Consider the following 15,942-nt stretch of genomic DNA (forward strand, 5'->3'; position numbering starts at 1 on the left):
AAGTTAGGGAAGAGGAGGGAAAACCAGGAGAAATGTGGAATGAAATTGCAAACAGATTATTTCAAGAGCAGACATTTGGCAGGGTTGGGGAGTGGGTGTGTCTTAGATGCCCTGTTCTTAGGGAGGACTCAGCTGAGCTGGCAGCAGCAGCAGATGAAAATCCCAAACCTGGCATTCCACGTCACCTGGAGGAAGCCGGCTGGGCAAGAGTGTCTCTTTCATGCAGGGAACTGAAGGCTTCCCCACTCATCCCAAAGGTGGTTTGTGGGATCATTTCTTAGTAGCGTACAAGGCAGCCACCACCACCATGCTAAACTCTACCATTTCTGCTGTCCTGGTGAATTACTTCTGGTCTCCCCATCCTGCTAGTAAGGTGAACACAGTCTCTCCTTCTTCTTTTTCCAGCCCCCAACAATTGCTAGGGTCACAGAACAGGCACCTTCCCATCCTTCCCGTATGCCTAAGAAAGTGGAGTCTCTGACTTGGCATTGTACTTTGAAAATGTCACCCATAATGCAAGAGGGAAGCTGTGGAAAGTACTGAATACAATCTTTAGAAAGCAAAGCCTTTTTAGTGAGGAATGCACATTTATTTGACAAATATGTGTTCAGTGCCCACTGCAAGGCATTTTGCTGGCTGTCATATTCTATGAAGAGTGGTGAAAGCAACCCTATAAAGGAGTCTAACTGGGATGGGTCCCGGCATAGAAGACAATGAAGCTCTGGGCCCTGGAGAAAGTGCAGAATAGATTCGCTGTCCATTAAATAAGTATGGAGAGAAATTTTTCATTAGGCTATTACATTTGCCTCAGAAAGAATGGCTCATAGGAATGCAATTCACCCATTTTCTAACAGCATTCTGATATGGCTCACAGTGGAAACATAATAGACACTTGTTAAGTGAATAAATGAGCCAATCTTGACTTTCAGATTACCAGGGACCCACTCTGGGATGATTAATTCTGCCTTGGGATATGCAGATTGAATAGACACTTAAAAGATCACCAGAGATTGTATGTATGAGCTGAGAGCATGCATATTGACTTAAAGAATGTATATGTTAAGAAAAACAGGAAGCTCGCCAGGAAGCCAAATCAAAACTGGAAAAAAAGATATTCCTGTCATCTGCATAGCCTAACAGTGACAGACATCAGAGTGCACTTATTCTCTTTTCAATTATTTTCCTTGATAACCAGAGGAACAAGTAATATAAACCTCCTTGAAAATGGGAAGAGGCAGGTTTTAAAATTGAGGTCTCCCTCAATGATGTATTTTTTTATAAAGACCAAAATGTCAGGGTCCTCGCTTTGAAAACCCCAAGCACCCAAGAGAACTCTTTCCTGAGCATTGAGTGGCAGGCTGTAGAAAACCAGAGGACAGTTATGATGGGGGCAGCTGCGAGAGGATGAGGGCGTTGTCAGTACGCGTGGCATGTTTTCTTTCAAGGATTCTAACCTCTCCAGAAGTATGTCGTCTTCCTTTTTTGTGAGATGGATGAGAGGCAAAGAATCTTCCTGTGCATTGAAAATCCTGCCCAGCCTCCAGTGACAGGTGAGTCTGGCCCCGTTGTCCCCAGGTGGACCTGACTGCTCACTTTAGGTCTTGCCACATGAAGAAAGCTGTTCTGCCTGGCAGACTTGCAGCAAGCCTGATGTTTGACCCCGAAAGCAGAAAATCCTTTGCCCTAGGCACATTCTTTTTGAACTCCATAATAGGGGAGGAAGCTAAGGAGAATCATGCATCAAGAGAAAAAATGTTCATCTTCCCACTGGAAAGGAAGGTGGGTCAATTTGAAAATATGGTCTAACAGCAAGTGCTACAGAAGCCCAGCCTGGAAAACAGTGCTGTGATGCCCAGGGAATAAAACCACCCCGGCGCTTCCTGGGGTCAGGCCAAGGTCTGCAGTCATAACCGCCTGGTCTCCTTCCATTCCCTCCAGCCTCATGGCATGTGGTTCGTGTAGATGGCCCAAGTACAAAGGTTATGTATATATCAGAGCCCTCAGACTGAGAAAGAAAACTTGTTCCAGGAAATCAAGTACTTGATCTGCATGGAGAAAACCAGAGCCCTGAGAGTAGTCAACCCAGGAGCTTCCAGAGTCCCCCCAGAACGGAAGCCCAACCTCCCTGGGCTCTGAGATACATTGTCATGAGCCCAAAGGGCAGCCCAGAGGTTGAGGGGTGACAAGAAGGGAGGAGAGAGCCAGCAGACCTGAAGCTCCCCTGCCTGTAGGTGTGAGTCCCCTCCATGCCACCATCTTGAGGCCATACTTCCAAAGATGGTGCTTATCCTAGACATTAAGAAAAAAGGGGGCTAACAGAACAAAAACACTTGGGTAAAATCATATCTACAAGGTAGGAAATTTGGAGAAGATTTTTGAAAGGTTAGAGAAGAAAAAGTTTTGAAAGGACTAAAATATTTAAATATTATTATTATTTTCAAGGAGTTTGGAATAATGAGATAATAATAGATATGTAAAAGAAAAGATTCGATGTCTATGAGATTTAAAAGTTAAAAATACAAAAGTAGCATTGAAAGCTAAAAACTATGGAGACGGTAAGTTTACAATGTAAAAGCAGAAGGTATTGAGGATACAGAACAAGGATAAAAATACAAAAGCTATAAAAGTAAAGAGGGTTTCTAAGAAATGTTTTTTGAGCAAAATAAAAGCAAAAATCTTGACGATTAGAGAGGTGGTAGAGAGGTAACAGGAAAATACAAAAGGAACTGTTCAAGAGTAAGTCAAGGTAATAAAATAAGCTGCTACTTTAGCAAGGTAACAAGTTAATATGTATATAATATATGTCAAAAGCCACAAGTGTTCCCTTGCCAATTTCTATTATGATTTCCTCTTTAACCCAAAAACAATTTTGGGGAATTGGTTTTATAGTTTTCAGACACATAGATTTATCTCATGTCATATACTCTTTTTTTAACTGTGGATTTCTAATTTAACTGCATTATAGTCAGAAGATATGATTGTTTTATCAAGAGGGTCAATTTTTGTTAAGTATTCAAAGTGTGCTTGAAAATAATGCATAATCACTTTGTTAGGTGCAGAGTTCTCCATTTATCTAATTTGACCAACTTTTTAACTATGCTGTTGAAATCCTTTATATCTTTATTTTTTTTTACCAGCTTAATCTATTTCCTTATATTCCTTGTAATTCTATTGGTTTTGCTTTATAAATATTGAGGTTATCCTGAGAACATACAAATCTGTTAATTCTTGCAGGATTGTTCTTTTCCTATTGTAAATGTTCTTTTTTTTTTTTCTTTTTTTCTTTTTTTTGAGATGGAGTCTCCTCTGTCGCCCAGGCTGGAGTGCAGTGGCGTGATCTCAGCTCACTGCAGCTTCCACCTCCCAGGTTCAAGTCATGCTCCTGCCTCAGCCTCCTGAGTAGCTGGGACTACAGGTGCACACCACCATGCCCAGCTAATTTTTGTATTTTTTGTAGAGAAGGGTTTTCACCGTGTTGGCCAGGCTGGTCTTGAACTCCTGACCTCAAGGGATCCACCCACCTGGGCCTCCCAAAGTGCTGGGATTACAGACATGAGCCACCGCACCCAGCCATAAATGTTCTCCTTTATCCCTATTTATAAATTTTTGACCTAAAATTTATTTGGTCTGCTATTAAATTTGCTATGTCAGTTTTCTTTTTATGAGTGTTTGTCTGATTTAGCTTTTTTCATTTAATTTTTAGCTATTCTGTGTCATTTCTTCTTAACTATGTCTCCTATAAATAGCACAAAGCTGAATTTCAGTTTTAAAACTCAAATCTAGGCCAGGCACAGTGGCTCACACCTGTAATCCCAGCACTTTGGGAGGCCGAGGCAGGAGGATCACTTGAGCCCAGGAGTTCAAGACCAGTCTGGGCAACATGGCAAAACCTGATCTCTACAAGAAACACAGAAAGTTAGCCAAGCATGGTGGCATTCACCTGTGGTCCCAGCTACTTGGGAGGCTGAGGTGGGAGGATTGCTTAAGCCTAGGAAGTTGAGGCTGCAGTGAGATCGTGTCACTGTACTCTCACCTGGGTGACACAGCAAGACCCTGTCTCAATAAATAAATAAATACAAATAAAAATAAAATGTGAACATCTATGTCTTTTAAAAGGCCTTCATCTGCATCTGTTGAGGACTGTAGCTTGAAAAAAAAGAAGAAATAAAAAGCCTCCAATAATTTACATTTATTTTAACTACTGAGCTATTTGGGGACATTTCCACCATCTTATTCCTGTGGTGTTGGCTTTGGCTTTTCCTTTTTCTTCTTCGTTTTTCCTTTCCTAACTTCTCAAACTTTGATAAAGTTTTCTTTATTTCTTAACTTTTGCTGCTTTGGAAGGATATATTATGGTCTGTTCTTTAAGTTTTACTCCTTGATTTTTAGCAATTATAATTAACCATAAATATTTAAAAGAAAGTTAAATTTATTCAGTTTTTATTCTCCTCTCAAACAAGACAAGAATCTCAGCATGTTTCAACTACTCACTGAACATCCTCTTCCTTGTGAATGCTGTCTAGATGTTGAACATTTTTTAATGTACACACAAAAAGTAGACTTTTTTCTCATTGATTATCTTTGTAAAATGTACATTACCAAGTATTTTATTTGTGTACATCATTGCTTCTTAGATCCTGTACTTTCTCTCTTGGTTCACTTTTCATCTCATGGAAATTCATGTCTGTTAGTTCTTTCTGTGAGAATCTGTAGTTGGTAAACTAATTTAATCTTTGTCTGACTATTTATTTTGTCTTAATTTGTAAATAATAGTTGTCCTGGGTATAAAATTTTAGGTTGTCCATGTTTTCCATCAGCACTTTGAAGATACTACTTCGTCTCCTCAAATCTATGATTGTTAAAATGTCTGATGTCATACTAATTATCATCTTGTATAGGTTTACTGTTTTTTTCCAGTACCCTTTAATATTTTATCCTTATTCTTGATATCCAATGTTTTATTACACTGGTGTTGTGTATGCACAAGGCATTTATGTGTGGATTTATTTTTACTGATTCAGTGTACACTTTTAACCTAAGAGCCAGTGGCTTTCTTCAACTCCTAAAAATTCTCATCAATATACAAATGCTCTTCAACTTGCAGTGGGGTTATGTCCCAGTAAAGTTTCAGGATGGGTTTATTGAGATATAACCCCATTGTAAATTAAGGAGCATATTGCTTTTACCCCATCATAATGTAAAATATTCATAAATCAAAATATCATAAGTCAAGGATTATCTGTATCTTCAAATATGACAATCCACCATTGAATCAATTATTGACTTTTTCTGGAACTCTTATAAAATGATTATTAGAGCTTTTTGAACTCCCTTCTGTGACTCTTCACTTCTCTTTCATATTTTTTGTTTCATTTTCACTCTGTAGTACTTTCTGGTGATATTTCCAGTTCATCAATTTTTTCTTCAATCGTGTTTGGTCTAAAGTTTCCATTCAATTTGATCTATTGAAATTTTAGATTTCATTTATCATTGTTCTTATTTCTAGGATTTCAAGTTGATTCTTTTCCATACTCACCTAGTGATATTTTATTTCTGCCTTTTTAAAATTACTTCCTATTCATCTTTTAAATAAGTTTTCTTTCCTTGATATCTTTGACCATCCAAAGAAGTAATGGCTCAACACAATAGCAGCTATTTTTGATCATGTAGCAGCCCTAGGCAGGCGAACAGCTGTCCCCCGAAGAGTCACTAAGGCCAAGGTGGACAGATCACCTGAGGTCAGGAGTTTGAGGCCAGCCTGGCCAAGACGGTGAAACCCCATCTCTATTAAAAAAATACAAAAATTAGTCAGGCATGGTGCCATCCACCTGTAGTCCCAGCTACTTGGGAGGCTGAGGCAGGAGAATCGCTTGAACCTGGGAGGCAGAGGTTGCAGTGAGCACAGATTGCACCACTGCACTCCAGCCTGAGCAACTCCGTCTCAAAAAAAAAAAAAACCAAAAAACAAACAAACAAAAAGTTTTAGTTTATAGGCTCCTATTGAGTGGAAATTCTCCACCCCGCCCCGCCCCCCCGGCCAACTTCTTCTCTCTCTTTCTCTTTCTCTCCCCCTCCCTCCTCTCACCTCTCTCCTCTGTTTCTTCCTCTTCTCTCTCTTTCTCCACTTACCCCACCCTGTCTAGCAGTTTGCTGGTCACCTCCACCTGCCCCTCTCTCAGATCTCCCAGTCTTGAACCAAATCTTAAAATGATGGCTTAGGAATTCCATGTTGTGGTGAGTGAGATACCTCAGATTCTGCCTTTGATGCAGCAGGCAGCTTAGCTCAAGTCCTAGATACATGGCTGGATCTCCTTTCTCCAGCCCTCCTGGATAGTTGTATAAGCCAGAGGCCCTGAAACAGAATATGCAGCCAGCAGTAACTTTTTTCAGCCTCCTTTGCAGGCAGAGTCCAATCCCACTGCCTAGGTGCATGTAATGAGCCTGGCCCAGGACCCTTGCCCCATGTGAAGTACATTTAGTGCTCATGACTTTGCAGCATATAAACTCTCATCTACTGTACCTGTTTTAGGACCTAAATCCAAAAGTCCTGTGACAGCACATCCCCCTGAGTTGTGCTTCTGTTACACTTCTGATCCGTGCAAATTTTGTCCTGTTTTTTAATGTTTCTGTGATCTGTTGTCTTCTCTTTATATGTTCTCTATCACTGATATGTGATTTTTTTGAAGATTTATGGTGGGAATAATGAACTTACAACACCATCTGGATCCTGGTGAAACACAAAACCAAGAATCATTGTGGGGAGGCGTAGAAAAAGTAGATGGAAATTAACTGAAACTGGCAAGCAGTGCGAGGGACCAGTGGCCCTCCCTGTCAGGTGCTCGCTGTCATTCAATGCCCTGCATCCATAGAGAAGAGATACAGGTAGCGTGGTCCCTCCACCCATAAATCAAAGGCTGTTCCTCAACTCACAGATGTCTCCATGTAAGGGCAGGGAGTAGAGTCTTTATACAAAGATCCCTGGGTCCCAGGATAAAATAAGTTGTAGTTATTCTCACTCCTATAAACTTCCTTGACAATCAATGTGCTGTATAAAGTAGCAGCATAGCACAGTGTGGTGGGAGAGGGCTTGAGTATTCTGGCCAGAGAACCTAGGTTCAAGCCTCGTCTCTGCCACTTTGACCTGCAAGACCTTGGGCAGATTGGTGAACCTCTCTGAGTCTCAGCTCTCTCATCTGCAAAATGAGTATAATAATAGTATCTTCCTAAAAGTTGTTTGTTTTAAATGAACAAGTATGCATAAAGTACCTGGTCTATAGCAGGTGCTATGTAAATATTTGTTAAATTAAAACATACACATAAAGCCAAGCACAGTAGCTCATGCCTGTAATCCCAGTACTTTGGGAGGCCAAGGCAGTCAGATTGCTTGAGCCCAGGATTTCGAGACAAGCCTGGGCAACATGGCGAATCCCTGTCTCTACAAAAAAAAAAAAAATACAGAAATTCGCTGGGTGTGGTGGTGTGTGCCTGTAGTCCAGCTACTTGGGAGGCTGAGGTGGGAGGATCACCTGAGTCTGGGGAGGTTGAGCCTGTAGTGAGCCATGATCATGCCACTGCACTGCAGCCTGGGCAACAGAGCGAGACTCTGTCCTTAAATAAATTAAATTATATTATTATATTATATTATGTTATATTATATTATATTATAATACACTCTTAAGAAGCGGGACTTTACACCACTACTTGGCCATCCCATCCACTGTCAGGGCCTCCCCATCACTGATGACTAATTCGAATCTCCATCTCCAGCCTAGGCTCTCTCCAGACTCCTAGCTGTTTATTCCCAGTGGCCTATGGGTTGTCCCTACTGGGATGTCCCACGGACTCCTCAAACACCGTAAGCCCAAAACTACATCACCTTGCCCTGCGTTCCCTCCTCAGTGTCAGCAGCATCTTCCACAGCCAAAGAGACTCAGAGTCCTCCTCGATCCTGCCTTCCATATCACTCCCCACTCCCCCGCCTCCTTCTCTCCAGTGTGCAAACCACCTCCTTCTAATACACCTAATCTTAGCTAGTCTTCCTCCTTCACACTCATCCTCTGCTCTCCACCCTCCTATTACTCACCATTAGGTCCTGAACTTCTGCAAGTGTCACATGAACTGTGGTTTCGTATCTGGTCTTTGAGTCTCTAAATCTGCCATTCCTCCCCCATCCTTCCACCCTGCTGTCAAGAACAGTGTTGTATTACAAACCCAATTACCTCTCTCTTCTTAAAACCCTTCAATCGCCCTCAGAGCAAAGCCCAACCTCAGGATTCTGTGATCTGGACCCTCTTACCTGGCAGATGTGCCCTCCCTCTGCAGCAGCCACACCTGGACCCCAGAGCTGCTTCTCCCTGGAACGCCCTTGTCCACTCATTCTCTATGTACCTGGCGAAAACCTGTGCCACTTGCAAGACTCAAATCAAGGGTCACCACCTTTTAAAAACTTTCTTGACTTTGTTTTGTTTTTGGCTCCATTCTACCCTATACAGACTTTTATCATAGACTTTATTCGACGTATTTGTTCACACAACCCGATTCTGAGCTCCTGGGAGGCACAGGCTGGGTCTTCTTCACCTGAATCTTTGTATCCTCAGCACCTAGAACAGCATCTAGAATACCATGGGCTCTCACTTTATGACAAAGGAACATCGCAAAAGGCCTCAGTTGAGTGTCCATCCTGACAGAGCAAGAGCTAAGATCTTGGGGTAGAAACCAGACTGCTTGGGATGGATGAGGATGGGGAGGGGCAGGGCTTAGCAGTATAACACGCTTTATACAGAATTTAATTCTTCAGGTCATAAGGCCTTAAGCAAAAGACTAATACATATTATAACATAAAAGGCAAAAAATGTTAACCAGAAAAAACTATCCTAAAAACAAAGTAGGTGAAATATTTGCAATTCATATCACAAAATCATATTGTAATTTTCTCAATATACAAAGAGCTCTTACAAATCAGTAAGAAAAAAAAATCATTCATTCAATGAAGCAGCCAGAGTATATAAATAGGCTTTCACAGAAAAAATAAAAATGATTTTTTTTTTTCTGAGACAGGGTCTCACTCTGTCACCCAAGCTGGAGTGCAGTGGCGTGAGCTCGGCCTCCCAACCTCAAGCTGTCCTCCCATCCCAGCTCACTATCCCCTGAGAAGCTGGGACCACAAGCATGCACCACCAGGCCCAGCTAATTTTGTTTATTTTTTACAGAAATGGGGTCTCACTATGTTGCCCAGGCTGGTTTGAACTCGTCCTCAAGCGATCCTCCCACCTCAGCCTTTTAAAATGTTGGGATTACAGGCATAAGTCACTGCACCTGGTCAAAAATGATGTTTTAACCGCATGAAAACATGTTTTACTTTATTTATGATTAAAGAAATACAAATCCAAACAATAACGAGTGCCAATTTTCGGAATGGAAAAAATGCATAAGTCTAGTAATATTAATACATCATGTTGGCCCATGTGGCCCAGGTATGGAGGAGCCTGCATTCATCAAGGCTTTGGTGAAAGTGGAACTTTTTGCAACATTTCCATAGAGAAATTTGTCAATGTCTTTAACATTTTGAATTCACATACATTTAATCCAAATAATTGTATGGGGAAGGGAACAGGGAGGGAGTTGAGATAGGGAAAAGCTGGGCTGTGATTTCAGAATATATTTATTCTGCCATGACTTAAGCCCTGGGCTCTGCTCCAGAATTCTTGTCTGAATAGTTTGCTGTTCACGGAGGCTGTTTACATTATTGGTTCTTTTCTCGGCAGTCAGACATTGTTCCTTGGCTCTAGCACCAAGGAGTTGTGCTTCCCATCATTAGAAAGATGATGCAAGAGGTCTGCCTTCAGTTTGACATGCTTGTTGGGATGAGAGCTGCTTGTTTTCAATAACAGGAATGTGTTTGTACAGCTCTTTAGTAAGCACTGTTACTGCTAATTCAACATCCATTCTCCCTTCTTTTTTTCTAAGAGAACTTTGAAATTTTTTTAGATATCTACCTCTCCTAGACACAGCCCACGTATCCCAATGAAAGATGACCCCACCCCAGCTCCAGAGGCAGCTTTGATCCGTTGGTCTAAATAAAGGTTTTTGTATCCCTCTTTCAGTGACTGGTTCAGACATGGCTGTGAAAGCTGATAAGAAACAAGAGGATGCTACTATCAAGGAAGGACAGGATGTTGGGAGGGAAGACTACAGCAATGGGAAATTGATTACACACTGGGGATTAGTCAGATGAACAAATGCGATGAGAACTATGATAGCCACGTTTGTCACTCTTGGAGTAGTGAATCACAAACATGGAAAGAGAGAAACTAGTTTGACCCTGTGGTGTTGTGTTGGAATTGGAGACATTGGTGTGAAGTCATGGATTTCAATTTGTAGATTGATCAATGTAGAAATAGACATAGATGTAAATGCAGGCATATATAACAGCATAGAGTCCCTAGCCCTGTTCACTGAGAGACTCTAGAAGCAATGACAACCCAATAGCAATGAGAATACTTAGCATCCAAATTTTGGCTTCTAAATATCTTTCTCCACTAAATGGAGCTAGGACTACTTACCAAAAAAAAAATGCCTGGTTCCATGATTTGAGCAAGGAAAGGGCAAAATAAGTTTGGAACATCTTATTGTACCAGAAAGTAAGAAGTGCCCAAAGAATTAGGAGACATTTCAAAAGGACACAGAGTCCAGATTAAAGGAGTTCCGACAGTCAAATAAAGGAGAAGCTCAATATCAAAATAAACAACAGTAGTTAGAGATCATAACCCATTAAATGAATTAGGAATTCATGAGTCCATACTAATATAAATATATAGATAAATTAAGATATTAAATGTTTGATAAGAAGGTATATATTCACAGTGTCTCAAAGTACCTTCCTACAACTTAATAATTACAAAGGAAAAGTAAGTTAACTACAGTGGAGAAGCCTGGCAGATAGTGCTTTAATTAAGTGGTCAAAACTAACATCTCCCATGATGACACAAATCAAAATCATGCACCAGGTGATACGATGCAACGAAACAAACACCACATTACTTTTTGTGATATTCCTGCCACAGATGCAAAACTTGAATCCAATCATAAGGAAACATCAGATAAACCTAAACCAAGGGACCGTCAATAAAATAGTCTTTTAAAATATCAAGGTCATGAAAGTCGGACATCCTTTACAAGGACATTATCAGGACAAGTGGCAAAACTGGAATGGAAGACCGGGTGCAATGGCTCACGCCTATAATCCCAGCACTTTCAGAGGCTGAGGCAGGTGAATCACCTGAGGTCAGGAGTTTGAGACCAGCCTGGCCAACATGGTGAAACCTCAGCTCTACTAAAAATACAAAAATTAGCCGGACATGGTGGCATATGCCTGTAGTCCCAGCTACTAGGGAGGCTGAGGCAGGAGAATCACTCGCACCCAGGAGGTGGAAGTTGCAATGAGCTGAGATTGCACCATTGCACTCCAGCCTGGGTGACACACTGAGACTTCATCTCAAAAAAAAAAAAAAAAAAAAACTTCAATGGTGTCTGTGATTTAGAATTTTGGCTTTGTAGGAGAATGTCTTTGTTCCATAGGAAATATACACTAAATTGTCCTGGTGCACAGAATTTCATGTCAGCAAATTACCCTCAAATAATTCAGAGAAGTAACTTTTTTGTACTGTTCTTGAAGCTTTTCTCTAAATTTGAGATTGTTTCCCAAAAAATACAAAGAAAATAAAGCAAATGGAAAGAAATGCTCTTAAGATACGAGGAGACTATTACTATTACTGAAAACTTCCAAAAATGTCTTTTTTCCTTCTCTGAAGACTTTTTGAAAGAAACTTATTTCCTCCCTGGATAATGCCAGGCATTGAGATTAGACCCAAAAAATCATGTGATCATCTCACTGCCAGCATGAGAAGAAAGCAGAGCCAAGAGGATCACCGGGAAAGATCTGGGGCCACTGGATTGAGCCCGTCCTGATTCCTCTGGACTGTCAGCCACAGGAGTGATTAAAATTCCTTGTTGTTTAAGCTTGTCATGTTGGGTTTTCAATTATTTGCCACAAAAGACATCCTGACTTACACATAATCATTGAAGAAGGATTCCAGTGTCCTCTGACAATGAACTCCAGCCTCATTGTGACACAGGTTATCCATTTACAAAATCCCTATGTAGAAACCTCCCTCATGGGTAATAATGGGTCCTTGTTATGACATGGATGATGGGTAAACAAGCACAGTGTAACCTCTTGAGCACCTCCACGGAGACTTTCAAATTCCGAGTAAAAAGCATTCCAGAATGTGAAGGAATATGCTGAGCTTATCACACGGGGCATCGCAGTACGGAGCTGTCTAGCAACCAAGTTGAACTCAGTCCAAGATCATTTTTACCACTCTGCAACAAATGTCCCCAGGCCTTCCCTTTCTACCTAGAAACCTTATTTGATTCTATTTCAATGTCTGTTAACTTGACTCTTCTGATTGAATCTTATCACTCTCTTCTCAGAAACCTTGAATAACTCAACCAAACCTGAGAGACAGAGTCTTTTATCTTATCATGGCACTCAGGGACCTCCCTGGCAGATCCCAAACCATCCTTCACATCTGTCTTCTCTATCTCAGTGCACTTTATTCTCCAGGAACACTGTGGAGAAGCGAGTTACAAATATGGAAAGTGAGGCCAGGCACGGTGGCTCACACCTGTAATCCCAGGACTTTGGGAGGCCAAGGCAGGTGAATCACCTGAGATCAGGAGTTCAAGACCAGCCTGTCCAACATGGTGAAACCCCGTCTCTACTCAAAATACAAAAATTAACCAGGCGTAGTTGCGGGCGCCTATAATCCCAGCTACTCAGGAGGCTGAGGCAGGAGAATTGCTTGAACTGGGGAAGTGGAAGTTGCAGTGAGCCGAGATGCGCCATTGCACGTTTGTTACCTGGACAACAGAGCAAGACTCCATCTCAAAAAATACATATATGTATATGGAAAGTGAGAAAACTAAACTAAACCCTGAGGTGCTGTTCGGAATTGAAGACATAAGTGTAAAATCATAGATTCGAATCTATATCAATAGGTATGGGAATCTATGTAGGTATGTTCCTGATATAAATCTAGGTATGTTCCTGATGTAAATCTATCTGATATAAATCAGGAACACTCCTGGATAGATTCCGTGTCCACTGAGAAGTAGAAGCAACAGTACCCCGGTATCAACGAGAACGCCTAGTTGCTGGAAATATCCTGAACTTTTACATCTTTATGCCCATGTATACCTACTCCTACAGTTTTCTACATTAAAACACCTCGGCTATGCTCTGCCTACCAAAATTCCATTGAAGTGAAATTATGAAATGTAAAGCACCAAATACATGTCATCAACAATTTTTAATCCCTGACTCTCAGTCAAAGTCTGGCTCAAATACTCTCTCTCCTGTGACACTTCGTTGGGAATATGCAAGCAGAAGTCATATCTCCTACCTCTATGCCCATGAACCATTTCCCGTGTGCCTCTAGATAGCATCAGTGCATCCTTCTGTGTGTTGGTGATGGCTGTTTACAAGTTCGGCTCCCCAACATCTCGTGGATTTTTGTGGGAGGATCTGACTCTGTTTCTCTCTGTCCTCCCAGCCCCTAGCACAGGACCTGGAAAATATTAGGTGGTCAAGGCATTTTGAATTAGAAGGAGTCTTTCTCCACAAAATAGACTGGAGCTCATTGACCTGCCTCCACAGCCAGTCCCTAGCCTTGGCCTCATTTGCACGGAACTCTGCTCAAGGAAGCTGACCATTCACAGGGAATCCAGGACAAAGCCACCAGAGCCCTTTGCTCTGCCCTATTTCTATAGACCATTTCACTTTGCTGAACAAGAGGATGTCTTCAGAGAGCTGACGTGCCTGCTTGCCAGGTCTTTCACAGAAATGTTTTATTTGATGCTTTGCTTTTGCTGCGGAGTAAGTCTCTTTCCACTTTGCAGCCAGAAGTACTGGACACATGAAACGAATGTTCCTGTTTTGATAACAGCTTCCTTAGAGCTTGGCTGTACTGGGCTGGGCGAGGAAATGACCACATTCTGGCTCCCAGGGAAGGCTGTGGAACTCCAAATATGTGGGACTGAGGGAAGCTCCTGCCCAGGAAGAAAGCTGTTGTGAGATGGAGATGAAAATCCCAGTGTTCTTGGCTCAGAGTTTTTTCTTCATTAACTGTGCAATTGGCAAAGAGCAGTAGAGAGATGCTTTGCAGCCCAAGGATCTTAGATGGCAAGAGGCAATGGGAGATCTTCCCATCAAGGTCCCATCTGACCTCCATGATGGCCTCTATTCATTTTCTATTGGTGCCAGAACAAATCCCTACAAATTCAGTGGCTTAAAACAACACCAATGTATTATCTCACAGTTCTGTAGCTCAGAAATCTGGGTACAGTGTGGTTCAACTGGGTCTTCTTTTTGCTTTTGTTTTTATTTGTTTAGAGATAGGGTCTTGCCTGCTCTCTCATCCAGGCTGGAGTGCGGTGGCACGATCATAGCTTGCTGTGAAACCACCTTTGCAAAATTATAACTGAGACAGTGAAATAGATCTGACCTAACCAACTCCATCTTGCTTCTAACCTCCAAGCTGTCCTCGTTCATTCCTGGGTGTAGGCCAAAGTAACTTTGGGAGGAACTTAGTTTGTAGCTTATAGTTTAAAACAGCCCTTTCCCAAAACAAACCTTCTTCATGCCTGGGGACTAGACTGACCTTGTAGGACTAACAAATTAGCCACAAGATTAGAAATTATGGCTTAAGAGTCATGTAACTGGAGGCTACAAGATTCTGACCCTCCCCAAATTGCTCCTGGGGATAACATCACTATTATAAAAACTAAGATCTGTGCTTGAGATATTTTGCAGACCCTGTACTTGATGGATCCGCTGGCACCACTCAGATTGATAAACTGGCTCATCTGATCTTGTGGTCCCCACCCAGGAACTGACTCAGCATAAGAGGACAGCTTCAACCCCCTATTATTTCATCTCTGACTTTACTAATCAGCACTCCCGACTCACTGGCCCCCACCCACCAAAGTATCCTTAAAAACTTTGATCCCTGAATGCGCGAGGAGGCTGATTTCAGTAATCATAAAACTCCGGTCACCTGCACAACTGGCTCTACGTGAATTACTCTATTGCAATTCTCCTGTCTTGATAAATCAGCTTTGTCTAGGCAGCAGGCAAGGTGAACCTGTTGAGCAGTTTCTGGTTTTTTGTTGTTTGTTTGTCTGTTTTTGTAGAGATAGGATCTCACTATATTCCCCAAGCTGCTCTCAAACTCCTGGGCTCAAGTGATCCTCCCACCTCAGCCTCTCAAAGTGCTGGGGTTACAAGTGGGAACCACCACACTCAGGCTGGGTCCTCTTTAGAGTCTCGTGGGGTGAAATTGAGCTGTCAGCAGAACCACAATCCTTAGTGGGGGCTCTGGAGAAGAATCTGCTTCCAAGCTCACCCAGATGCCTGGCCGAATTCAGTTGCCTGCGCTTGCCAGTTGAGAACCATCCTCAGTTCCTAGAGACCTTTCCTGAATCCTTGCACAAGGCTCCTACTTCTCAGAGCCAGCAATGGCACAGTGAATCCCTTCTCAGAACTGCAAGTTGAATCTCCTTGACTTCCTTTCTGCTGCATCTCTCTGACTCCACTCAGAAAGAGTTCCCTGCTTTTAAGAGCTCAGATGATTGAATGGAGCCCACCTGGAGAGTCTCTCTATCTTAAGGTCAGTAACCCACTTACATCTGCAAACTCCCTTTGGCCACGTAAGGTAACATGTTCCCAAGTTCCAGGCATTATGGTGTGGACTTCTTTGGGGGACCGTATTGGACCCATGACAAGACCCTACATTTCATTACAAAAGTAGGACTCCACCTGGCATGAGTATAATTGGGCTTTTTCTTGGGAGAGTACAGCTGGTCTTTGTTTTGCAATTTGCA

The 15,942-nt window shown here is 42.0% G+C and overlaps 1 long non-coding RNA gene across 1 annotated transcript; it reads right to left on the bottom strand.

Moving 5' to 3' along the window:
• Positions 1-1,992: 1,992 nt before the first annotated feature.
• On the bottom strand, positions 1,993-15,635 carry LOC117086652. The gene is made up of 3 exons (XR_004438511.1): positions 15,465-15,635; positions 13,464-13,628; positions 1,993-2,312 (listed from the first exon to the last, which is right to left on the bottom strand). It is a non-coding gene; the product is annotated as an uncharacterized LOC117086652 (long non-coding RNA).
• Positions 15,636-15,942: the final 307 nt, after the last annotated feature.

The sequence above is a fragment of the Trachypithecus francoisi genome, unplaced genomic scaffold, assembly GCF_009764315.1.
Source record: "Trachypithecus francoisi isolate TF-2019V2 unplaced genomic scaffold, Tfra_2.0 Lachesis_group10, whole genome shotgun sequence".
NCBI classification, from domain to species: Eukaryota; Metazoa; Chordata; class Mammalia; order Primates; family Cercopithecidae; genus Trachypithecus; species Trachypithecus francoisi.